This window comes from Lissotriton vulgaris, chromosome 4_1, assembly GCF_964263255.1.
Source record: "Lissotriton vulgaris chromosome 4_1, aLisVul1.2, whole genome shotgun sequence".
Classification (NCBI taxonomy): domain Eukaryota; kingdom Metazoa; phylum Chordata; class Amphibia; order Caudata; family Salamandridae; genus Lissotriton; species Lissotriton vulgaris.
In genome coordinates, this window is record NC_141691.1 from 508841206 (window position 1) to 508854149 (window position 12944).

At 40.9% G+C, this 12944-nt stretch overlaps 1 protein-coding gene across 1 annotated transcript in view; it reads left to right on the forward strand.

The window, feature by feature from the left end:
- LOC147718909 (gamma-aminobutyric acid receptor subunit gamma-4-like) overlaps positions 1–12944 on the forward strand; it is a 2086028-nt gene that overhangs the window by 523195 nt on the left and 1549889 nt on the right. The gene's annotated exons all lie outside the window — the stretch shown is intronic.

Sequence of the window (12944 nt, forward strand, 5' to 3'; positions counted from 1 at the left end):
GTCTCTGGGCTCCTCGACTGGCTCCCTTGCCGCTCCTCTGCAGCTGTTCTCTTGTGTCTTCTTCCTTCTTGGGTACGTCTGCCCTCCTCTTGTTCTGGCCTGGGTGGTCCCTGGCTGGTTGCCTGCTTGGGTTGCTGATGCTGTGGGGTTGTGCCCCTACGCCCTGTTAGACCCTGCTCTTGGCTGCCGCTTTTTGTCCACGTTGGTTGCCTGGGGCTGTTGCTCTCTGGTGGTTTCTGCGAAGGTGGCAGATGGTGTGGTTCTGGTTTTCCGGTCCCTGGGGCTGTTGCTCTCTGGCGGTTTCTGCGAAGGTGGCAGATGGTGTGGTTCGGCTTATCCAGTCCCTGGGGCTGTTGGTCTGTTGTTGGGTCTCTGGCCCCTCTTTTGTCTGCCTTCTCCATGTCCTCCCTACGTCTGGCTGGGTTTTCTTTGCTAAACCCTGGTCTTCTCTGGTCTCTGCACTTTCTGGTGGGTTGGGCCTGGTTGGTGTCTTGCTCGAGCCTGCCTGGCTGTTCTCCTCTGCCCTCTGGCATTCGGTGGGGTCAGGTCTGGTTGTTTCCTTGTTGAGGGTCCCCCTGGTATTCAGACATGCTGAATTGTCTCCCTGCTCTCCTCCGCTCTTTTTGATTTTGGGCTCCTGGCCCAGCTGTGATCTCTGGCTGCCGTAGTCCCGCCTGTGGGTGGATGTTCCTTCAGCGGTTGTATCCTGGTCCTTGCAGGCGTGGGATGGTCCTGTCCCTTGTGTCATTGGCCCCATTTGGGGCTGCGCCGATCTTTGCCTGGGCGGCAGCTCCAGTCTTACCTACATGCCCCCTTTTGGGCCCGCTCTCGTTGGCGGTGTCTGTCGTTCTGTGCCCCCATCCTCCCTCTGTTGGTAGTGTGCTTGCGTGGTGTTGGTCTTGTCCTTTGGGTGCCTGCCTTCCTGGCTGCAGGTTTCCCGGGGTTTGCTGCTGTGGTTTAGGGGTACATGGGGGGGAATGTGCCTCTGTTTGCTCTATCCCTCTGTGGCCTTTACCGGTGCGCTGCTGGGGCCTTTCTCGGTTTAAGCCTTCCCCGGGTGTCGATTGGGCCACTGGGTTCTTTTGTTTGGGTGGGTTGCTTGGCTTCGGCCCTAGCTTCCCATCTGCCTGGCTCTCTGTTGCCTTGGTTCTGCCCTGGGGGTTTCTCCCCTTTTCTGGCCCTTCTGCAGTGATCACTCCCTTGGTGGAGTGTACTACAGTCTTTATTGGGCCATCCTGTGTATGGCTTATAGCTATCACACCATCTGCCACCTTCGCAGAAACCACTTATAGCTTCCACACCCCCCTTGGTGCATACTGGGTCCGTGATGTTTATTGGACTGGGTGGTCTGTTTGGCTTCCGCCCTGACTTCTGTTGCCTCTCCGCCTTGTGTGATTTTGGGGATTCTGTTCCCTTCCCTCAGGGTATGGGTTCCCGGTCTGTGGGGGTTGGCCCTTGTGGCCCCTGTGGGTCCGTGTTGTTGGTCTCTGGTCTTTGCTGGCATGTCTGTTGTTGGTCGGCGATTTGCCTGGTCTCTTTAGGGATGTGTCTGGCTGGCCTGTTCTTTCGGCCGTTCTGGCCTTGACTCGCATGTTGCTGGTGGTGGGGCTCGCATGGGGTTTCCTTTGCTGGGTTTTCTGGGCTGTTTGGCTGGCTGGCTTTTCCTTTGTGTGGCCCGTTGCACCTCTTCTCTGGTAGTAGGTGTGTGCCTCCTCCGGGGTTGTGGCTTTCTGCTCCAGTCACCCCGGGTTTGCAGTTGGGGCTGTTCTGCAGTGGCTGTGTTGTTTGGGGTTTGTTCTCCTTTTCTTCTTTGTTTCCCCTGTTCTTGTTGGCATTGTGAGTTGGTCTTGTTGCCTCTTGCTGCTCTGGCTTTTCCTGTCGCGCCCTGGTCCTGTTTGGGGTATAGAGTAAAAATTTCGAGTTTTTATTATCAACTGGACATAATATCGAGTAAAAAATATAGAATTGACATAATATCGACTAGACATAGTATAGACTACCAAAATATCGACTAGAAAATGTTAATATCAAATAGAATGGACATAATATTGAATAACAAATATAGAATGGACATAATATCGACTAGACATGATATAGACAACAAAAATATCGAATTTAAAGTAAGTTAATATTAATTTTTAATTTTTGTGTAATATAATTCTGTAGCAGGTTGTGGGTTTATAGGGGAATAGGGTGGGAAGTAATTTAATTATAATTAATTAAATATGTTATTTTATTTATTGTTACTTATTTAGACTTAATTGTTAATTAATTAATTAATTATTAATTGGTAATTAATTAAAATATAATTGGAAATTAATTTTAATTGATTAATTGAAAAATATTTTAATTTTAGTAATTTATTTTCTGTAGCCGGTTGTGGGTTTATAGGGGAATAGGGTGGGAAGTAATGTAATTATAATTAATGAAATATGTTATTTTATTTATTTGGTATTTATTTAGAAATAATTGTTAATTATTTATTAATTGGTAATTAAAAATATAATTGGTAATTCAATTTAATTGATTAATTGAAAATATGTTAATTTTAGTAATTTATTTTCTGTAGCAGGTTGTGGGTTTATAGGGGAATAGGGTGGGTAGTAATTTATTTATAATTAATTAAATATGTTATTTTATTTATTGTTATTTATTTAGAATTGATTGTTAATTAACTATTAATTGGTAATTAATTAAAATATAATTTGTAATTTATTGTAATTGATTAATTGATAAATATGTTACTTTTATTACATTATTTTCTGTAGTGGGTTGTGTGTTTATAGGGGAATAGCTTTGCAAGTAATTTAATTGTAAGTAATTACTTTTTTAAAATATTTTTTGTGTCTAATTTTTATCTATTTTTATATTGTAAATTCATTTATTGGTAATTGGTAAATAATTAGTATTAGTAGGTACATTTTATTATTAGTTAATTTTTATTTATAATTTTAATTGATTAATAATATGTTTTATACAATTGTAAAATATTTTAATTATTTTGTAATTGGTATAAATATTTATTTTATTTATATTTATATATCCAGCAAATGACTCCCTTTCTCTCCGTAAGGCGCTGCTTTGTCCAGGTCGCGTTACTCCTGCGGTGGAGCCAAACCGCTGTAAATTCAACAGGATTTCCCCACTGAAGGGGAGAGTTGGAGTCGCAGAAAGAAACAGACTTCAATCGCTTGTTTGGTGCAGATTTTCTCAATTTAATTCATAAATCCATCGGGGGTTCAAAAACAATATAGTAACCAATGCGTTTCGACAGCGTCCGCTGTCTTGATCACGGTCAGTGTACTGAGTGCAGCTCAACATCTTTAAAGAACCAACAAACAAACAACATTGTCAGATACGCCCCCCTGTCACATGGTGTATTAACAGTATGCTTGGGATTCTGGGACTCGTAGTTTGACATTATGTTGGGATATAATGCTTGGTTAAGGTAATTGAGTTAATTGCAGGGGCATACTAGTTATATGTATACCTCTATGCTAAGCACTATGGTGCTGGTGGATTTTTTTGGGGGCGATCTATTTTTTCATAGTCCCCCATTGGCCATTGTCGGTTCTCGTATAATGTTTATCTATGGGAGTACCGCCCTCCGGTGGGCATAGCATTGGTGATTCAACATATTTATGCAGTTTATTCAACAAACAATATAGCCCTCTAGTGGGCATAAATTATTATTTATATATGAAGTATTTACTTTCCCTACTTTTGCACTCACTGGAGTGGGAATAGTCATTTTTACCCTTACGCTATCCAACGCTTTCCCTACTGTTGCACTCTCTGGAGTTGGAATAGTAATTTTTACCCCTACGCTATCCAACGCTTTCCCTACTGATACACTTTCTGGAGTTGGAATAGCAACTTTTACCCCTACGCTATCCAACGCTTTCCCTACTGTTGCACTCACTGGAGTGGGAATAGTAATTTTTATCCCTACGCTATCCATCGCTTTCCCTACTGTTGTACTCTCTGGAGTAGGAATAGTAATTTTTATCCCTACGCTATCCAACGCTTTCCATACTGTTGCACTCACTGGAGTGGGAATAGTAATTTTTACTCCTACGCTATCCAACACTTTCCCTACTGTTGCACTCTCTGGAGTGGGAATAGTTATTTTTACCCCTACGCTATCCAATGCTTTCCCTACTGTTGCGCTCTCTGGAGTGGGAATAGTAATTTTTACCCCTACGCAATACAATGCTTTCCCTACTGTTGCTCTCTCTGGAGTGGTAATAGTAATTTTTGCCCTCTCACTATCCAACGCTTGCCCTACTGTTGCACTCTCTGCATTTGGAATAGTAATTTTTACCCCTACGCTATCCAAGCCTTTCCCTACTGTTGCACTCACTGGAGTGGGAATAGTAATTTTTACCCCTATGCTATCCAACGCTTTCCCTACTGTTGCGCTCACTGGAGTGGGAATAGTATTTTTTAACTTACGCTATCCAACGCTTTCCCTACTGCTGCGCACTCTGGAGTGGTAATAGTAATTTTTACCCCTACGCTATCCAACGCTTTCCCTACTGTTGCAGTCTCTGGAGTGTGAATCGTAAATTTAACCCTGTCGCTATCCTATGGAAAAAATATTGTATATCTTTTGTTAATGATATGTATATATATATATATATATATATATATATATATACATATATATATATATATATATATATATATTTTTGTTTTTTTTTGTTTTTTGTTTTTTGTTTTTTTTTGTTATATATATATATGTTTTTGAAAAAAATGTAAGTTACATTAATTATTTATTAATTTTAGGTTTATTTAAGTATTTTAAGTATGTTTAAATTAATTATATTTATTATTATATCACTTTTAAATTACTTTTAAGATATTTAAAAAAGTCAATATTTTGACTGTTGATATTTTGGAGTCAATATTTTTGTACTTCCCTGTTTGTAGATAGGAAGTCGATATTCTGGCATTCTATATTTTTACCTCAATATTTTGGCAAGTCGATATTTTGATTGTCGATATTCTGTCAGTGATCCCCTGTTTGGGCCCTTGCTCTGTGGGCGGTGATTGTCCCTCCTGGGGTTCTGGTCTCTGCTGGGACTGCTCCCTTCTGGCTCTTGGGGCCTTGTAGGGTGGCTTTCGGGGGGTTGTGTTTCCCCGGTTTTGTTTGTGGGTGCCTTGGCTTTCCCTCTTGGCTTGTCACTGGGCTCTGTCTCGCCTTCCGGGCTGGGTGCTTGTTGGGTCTGGTGGTTGGTGATGGCCTTCTTTACTGGAGCCTGGTGCTCTTCTGTGGGGTTCCGGGGGGTTTGTCCTCTTGGCTCTCTGGGGCTGGGGTTTTTCGATTGTGTGTGGGGGGATGTGGCTTGGGCCTGGCCGTTGTGTCCCCCCTCTTCTGGTTTGGTCTGGGTGGTCCTGCCCTTGGTTGGTTCTTTGGGTATGTGCCTTTGCCCTGTTGGCTGGCCCTCTCCTCTTGCCTTTATTGGTTTGGGCCTGTGTGTCTGCCTGGTTGCGCTGGGCTTCTCTGGCTTTTTTTCCAATGGGTGCCCTTGGTCTCGCCCTGTTGGGGCTTCGTTTTCTCTAGCCCACTTCAGGCCGTGGTGTTTTTTGCTTTGGGGTCTGTTTCCCTTCTGGGGCTTTGCTTTTCGGGCACCTTTTGAGTGCCTCCTTTCCAGATGGCCAGGGTTCCCTGTTTTCTGGTTGGCTCCCTCCTTGATGTCGCTGTCACCTTCTGTCTTCCCTGGTTCCGGTTTTAGTCCTTGGTTGTGTCCCTGTTGCCTGATTCTGGCTGGCTGGCCTAATGGGCTCTTGGGAATTTCCTTCTTAGGATGGCTTCCTCACTGATTTTTTTTGTTGGCTGCCTTGGTTGGTTTTTGTTGTCTGTGTTCTCCCCTTGTCCTATTTCACTGGGTCCTGTTGTTTTGAAAAACTCGTCCCTGATTTGATGGGGCATCTCCTGTCTGGGTGGATTGCCTGGGGTTTCCGGTGGTTCTGCCTTTGCTTCCCTTGGGTTGCTGCCTTTGTGTGGTTTCCTGAGTTTGCTTGTAGGTTTTGGAAGGCCAGACTATCTGTTTTGGTATTCTCCACTTTGTTGTGAATAGGACGAGGACAGGAGGGACCTGGGGGTAATGCTCAATTGCTTACCGGTAATCTTCATTACTCTGGGTCCCGTTGAGCTTGTCCCATTCATACGCCTGCCTTCCCTCCAAGACGGCCGGCCTTACTGTTGGGGGCTTGGTGGTTCAGGCGGAATGCTGGATAAGTACTGCTTATGTACTCCCAGTGAGAGGGGAGGGGTAAGGTTCCCAGCATTTCTCTGGTCTTTTTTTTCTGTTGAGAGATGATTATCTCTACTTTGTTATGAATGAGAAGAGGACAACGGGACCCGGAGAAATGAAGATTACCAGTAAGTAACTGAGCACTCCTCTTTATCATCTATCTGAGTCCTGTACAAGCTCTCAGGCGTGCATTTCCTTTGGGAGTCCCTTCTTTCAGAAAGATTTCTTGCACCTGGTCACTTTTTCCATGTGACTCCTTGGGCACGCGAACCTGCTTCAGCCTATATTTTGGGGACTGATCTAAGATGTATATATATGATCCCTTCCTTTTCTACATTTTTTCTGAACATACGTCAGAGCAGACCTGTTAACTCGTTCATGCACCTAAACCTTTTTAAAGTGGCACTGTGTTTCGACTGACAGGTCTATGGTCACAGAGTCTGCATCCTGACAGAGCCCTACAATCCAAGCCATTCCCATCTCAGTCATTTTTCCCTGCTCTGGAGAGACTATCATTCAACCTTACTTTAGGAGGCTCCAGCCACACTTTTTTGGTAGCCAAACTGATTTTAATACTATTGTAGAAAGGCTAATATACATATATATGTATATAGTAAACTTTATTCGATTTGATAAACAATCATAAAAGCATATAAATAACAATTAATTCATACAATATGTCACAAGGATACATTTCACAAAATCAAGCTGTAAGAGGGTTACCACATACATGATTAATACCAATTTTTATGTACTTTCATTCTCTCCTGTGTCACTAACTATAAATACTAGTCCTTCCAAATTTAAAACACCTTTAAAAAAAGCTAGCGGCATGAGTAATCTGCTATAACCTTTAACACTAAGTAGTATGGTGGGATGACAGAAATACCTCAAGCCTTCAGTACCCCTCATGGTTCTTAGCTTTAGAGCAGCTCTTAAAAAATTTGACACACAAAAGTGTGTAAAAACATCAGACAACAATTTTAAAAACAACAAAGCTATACGTGCCTGCCTAAATCTAACTTTTCTTAACAGGCCCTTCAAAAAAAAATTATGAGGTAGGCGTAATACGGGCAGAAAAGGACTAAATGCAGGGTATCCTCTGAAGACCTGTTGTCGCAGCCACAGGGCCCTCTCCCTTCTGAATTTAGAATAAAACGTGCTGGTACCACAAATAGATGATAAATAAAATGTAATCTAAAATGAGTAATTACAAATCTATCATTTGCACTCGTCATTAATGTTAGATATGGTTCTATACCCTGGGTTGCTTTAACTAAAGTGTGATCTCTCACTGAGTGTTTAGCAAGTTCAGTGGCTTCACAATGTGCCGTGGCAAACTTTGAGTACAAATCTTTGTTGTCATCCTTATCCTTGGTTCTTATTGTGTTGGCACGTCCTAATTTGGTGTAGTAATCCTTGACATATTTTATCCAGGGAATTTTCAGCGTGTAATCTAAGGAGAGACAATCCTGGATTACCAGCCTTGTCAGACCTGCCTCTACGTTCGTCCAAATCTTCAGCCAACATAGTCAGATATATATTTAACCTCCAGTTGTTCGTGAACGTTAAATGCTGGGGTACTATGAGGGACCTTCAGTAAATGCCTCAAATATTTGTTATCTTCCCTTTGCAAATTAGTAACCTTAACAAATCCCCACACCTCGCTTCCATATAGAACCTTGGAGCAACAAATTGAGTTATATAACTTTAAGATCATGCCCGGAGAAATGTAGAGCCTGTTTTGTTAACTTGAAAACTCTGTTCCAGGAGAAAGAATCAGATCCCACAACTTCTCGTGTTCTACGGTCGTGTGAAACCCCGTTTTATTTTAGATGGTTTTTTTTCTGTGGTACTGAGTTAAGCTTATACTTCAGGGAGAGGAAAAAAATGTGTGGATTAATGCACGAACAGTTGAATTCAAATCATCAGTTTTACAAAAATGCAACAAACTCAATGATGAATGGGCAGACAAAGTTAAGAGACGTATCCAAAATGTGTCTGATTTACATGCTGTAGATGCATGCTACCACAAACAGCGTTCCGTCAATTTTTATACTGAAAAAATTCATTCCCAGGCAGTTCACTGATAACCCTCCAATATCTTCAGGTCGACCAGAGGACTCAGTTCGCCAGGAAACTTTTCTTCAAGTAGTTAAATACATGGAGGAAAATGATGAAGAACAAACTACTGTTAAAGAACTTGTTAATAAAATACGAGAATTACTGTCAGAAGATAGCGAACCATAAGGTTAGAAGTATGTGAAACAAAAACTCAAAGAGCATTTTGAAGATGAAATCTTCATAGGAATAGTTGCAGAGACTGCTGATGTCATTACTTTTAAAAGTACAGCTGCTCATGTATTGCAAGAGTACCACAGTCATAGCCATGAAGATGTTGAAGAGGATCGAAACAATCTCCTTATGGCAGCTGCTAAAATAATAAGAAATGATATTAAAGATATCCGTGTAGAACCAGAAATATATCCACCCATTGAAAACATGAGTAGTGTTGACTATACTGTGAGCTATATTCCTGATTTATTAAGGCTCTTATTATCAGTTTTTGTTACTGATAAACCCAACAGAGAGAGAAAAGTAGCTTTGTTAGTTCAGGCAATTATGCAAGCTGTGTGCTCACGAGTCTTAGTTGCACTGATGCAGTTAGGGCTGGCAGTTCAATTACATGACAATAAAGCTCGAGATTTGTAGTTGAAGCAGTAAATCATATGGGATTCTGCAGCTATTCAGAAGATCTTCGTTTTGAACGTTCAGCTGCAGCAGAAAGAGGAAATACTATACCTGTCCTTGTGGAACCTTCTGAAAGTCCTCTGAAATTCGTTCAATATGCAGCTGATAATATTGATCACAATATTATTACAATAGATGGCCATGGTACTTTTCATGGGATGGGCATTATCGCTACTGTGACTCCAACTGGAAAATTTTCAACGGTCATTAAGACGGGGTTTCACACGACTGTAGAAAACGAGAAGTTGTGGGATCTGATGCTTTCTTCTGGAACTGAGTTTTCAAGTTAACAAAACGCACTCTACATTTCTTGTGAACTTTCTGCCCAACACAAACGTGAAACTTAGATATTTTTCTCTCCTTGCATGTTGTTTGAATTTCAGTCACTTCTCTTTCAGTGAGTACAGATACATCGTCATCTTCTTGAAACACCACAACAAAAATGAAACACTTTTCTACGTCCATTTTCACTGTATATCACAGAAACTCGCAAGAACCTGTAACACATAAATGAAAGATTTTTGATTAACAAAAAAACAAACAATATCAACAAAGTTACAAAACAAAACACAAACAATAGCAAACTTTTTATTTCAAAAGTAAATTGTAATATTTACATTCCTTCACACTTTGCCATATAAGTCAACAAAAAAAATTAGACAAACTTTCTCTTTCTGACATATTCCACAATTATTTGATATTATGGTCATCAGAAACTATTTTTCATGTTATTTTTGACTTTTCCATCCCTAAAACATATAAAAGGATACCACACATGGGCATACAAACAGTTATACCCTATATCTCAAATAATGGGCAGCCATTTTGAAAAATCCACCATATGGGATTAACACGTCATGATAGAGTGGTAGACTTTTCACCATCGTTTTCTATGGTAAAATTTCAATAAGAATCCACTCACAGAAATTGTATGCCAATTAGTTCTAGGTTCCGCAAAAAATTGACTAGTCTATCTGCGTAAAGCAGAACCGGGGCCCCTCTTACACCTATTCTTGACTGGTCTGCTTTAATGTTGTGACATTTGTACTAAAAATCGTAGTTTGCTAAACATTTATTATGTAGTAAAATATCACAATAAATGAGTTTTTAGTCACTCTGCAAGCTAACTATGGAGTAAGCTACCAAATCACCTTTGATAACAGAAATGCTTGTCCTCGCTACTTTCTTAAACATACAACAGCTTACTTGTTTTAATGTAGCTCCTTTTGCAACTGGCATCCTTATGGCTGACTAAACTAGGGCCTGGTTTACTAATTAAAAGTCAAAACAAAATGTGTTGCTTTGACACTGATGCACTGAGGTTTGAGCCAGTGTGTTTGAGTCCGACTTGTGGGTGCAAATACCTGCTTCCTACGGTTTGCGTTAAGACTTTGCCCTCTATGTCACTTACATAGAATCTATGCACCTTAAAGTGGAACATCAAAATCAAACATGTCAATTAGTATTTTTCAAACAATGATCATTTATCAGGTGAAAAGAAACATGCAGTGAGGACTGGTCAGTGGCGTCTCACTGACCAGCGATCCAAAATACAGCATTTTATGTCTATAAAAAAATTCCTGGAGAACAAGTGAAAAGAGTCTACTTTCTATTATATCAAAATAACACGTTGAAAGTCAAATCCAATAAGACAAATCAAATTCAAGTTGGGGAAAATTACAATTTTTCAGCTATAAAAAAAGATTACTCATATATTGAAAGTTATCTAAGTAAGTGGTGACAAAGAATGCTAATTTTCATGCTCAGATTAATGACTGAACTTTATTAAAGGTTGTTATCATATTATACAATATTAAAAACAAAACCATGATTAATTGCTGTTTCCTTGTTGCCTTCGTGAACCTACTGAAGTGTGAAATATGACATTTATGTGTGTTTACTGTTAAAATTTGACATTATGTTGTTGCTCTGTCAATGGGATTTAAAATTTTCGCTAGAAAGTATTAAAGAGGACACTGAAAACTTTGTAAAAATATTCACCTGACTTACATTTGAGTTGATTAAGGATGTTGTAAAATCTGTGAGGTTTCTTTGAAAACAGAAGCAGTCCGCATAGAAAGCCGCAAGAAGAAATAATGAAAGTTCCTGGTGTGCTTCTTGTTTGTCTTCGAAATTTGGAAGGAGGATTTCTGCCACTTCAGGCTGGTGTGTATTTCTGTTGGCAACTGCCTGATTTTCCTCATGGTATGTCTGCTGATACTAAGGAGATACCTTTGAGAAGCAGGACTTATATTTGTACATATGATTCCTGGAGTCTTGCTGTTACATATGGCATCATATGGTGTCTGCCATTCATCTCAGTATTTGAGATTATTGACCATATACATATACTTTAAAGGAGTTGAATCATAACAGACTGTGGCTCAGCATCAGTGATTTTTGGACAGATCAGTGAGAAGTGTGCAGAGTGTAGGATAGATAGCATTGTGTGGCTGTCATTGAATCCCCCTGCATTTTTGTATTTGAAAAGTGACTGCACGGTACATTCCGTAATATTAGAGAGGATGGTAGTCATTCAGAGCACAACTTGATTCATAATGGCATGATCGAATATTAACAGGCGGTATAAGAAGAAATACCTACTGTAAGGGTGCACATGAAGCAATACCTGATGAAAGGGTGCATTTTTTTGTTGCAGATCAGATGCTGTGGTGTCTCGGGCCTATGGCCCCAATTGGGCATGAAGGGTGACGCTGACATAGAGGATGACGTTACTGGAACTGGCCATGAGCACGTGCACTTGGGCCCTTTTATTGATAGGCTGGCGTAACTTGTGACGCCTGTGAGGGATGCATGTGGGGGTGCAAGTGTGCCCACTCCCAAAGGGGGAGTGGCTACTAACACTGTGTCTGTCGAGACACTAGAACGTGTGTCGCAGGACACAACAGATGCCAGGAAAGTGCATCTCCCTTTAGAATTTTACTTTATCTCTGCCCAGAGGAGAGACTTGTGAGTGCAGACTTGACTTTAGAAACGTTATTCTTCGTAGAGGGTCATAACGTTGCAAAGTACCACTTAAAACGTTCTTGGCGGAGCCTTGGTGCAATTTATGTATGCCAACAAGGGTGATGAAATAGTATCTTCATGCAGAGATAGATACACACCAATAAACATGACTGCCACTTCCACTTCTCCTTTGAAGCGGAGAAAGAGAGTCCCTCTGCGCAGTTGAAGAAGAATTTTTAGGATTATCTGCATTGAAAGTCAGAGCATAAAAAAGATGAGTATCAGCTTCAGTTCCCCCAATGCCACCATTGTAATACATTAGTACCCAAATTAATTGGTATAGAACACAATCATGTGAAGTATAGTGATGTAGCAATACTTGAGGCCCCACTCAACCCCCTGTGCAAGCTGACTGGAGGGGCCCCCACTCCGAATTTAATCAGGAACTTTCAGGCCAGATTACTGTGCTGATGGGCCCCCCTGCAGCTCAGTGCCCACCCCGCATCGCAGTTGCTGTGTGTGCCTGTCTGACACCACTGGTAAAGTGACAGGCCCAAGACTATGCTCAGTGCCATTCTACCTAATATAGCCTGTCCTCTTTTGCTACAGTTGAGAACAATACCAGGATATGCTCTATATCTTCCAAACTACTACGCATAGAAATGTCAGTATTGTCTAAAGGTTAGCAAACCTCCTTCCATCCGGTTGAAACTCGATCTCCCTGCTCACTTTACTGATTTCTTCATCCTGCCAATCGTCTCCTCTTTACGATTCCCAAACCTCTGTGACCTATCTCCTCTTCACACAGTCTTATCTTCCTGTCTCACTTTATTGCAATGCTCTCTGATCTTTGCTTTTTCTCCCTCAGCACCCATTGTTTCAATCATGAACCCAGCTTCAATTAAAATTCCTAATTTGATACTGTGCTTTTCATTAATTCCCCTTTACTACTAACCCTCTAAAGTG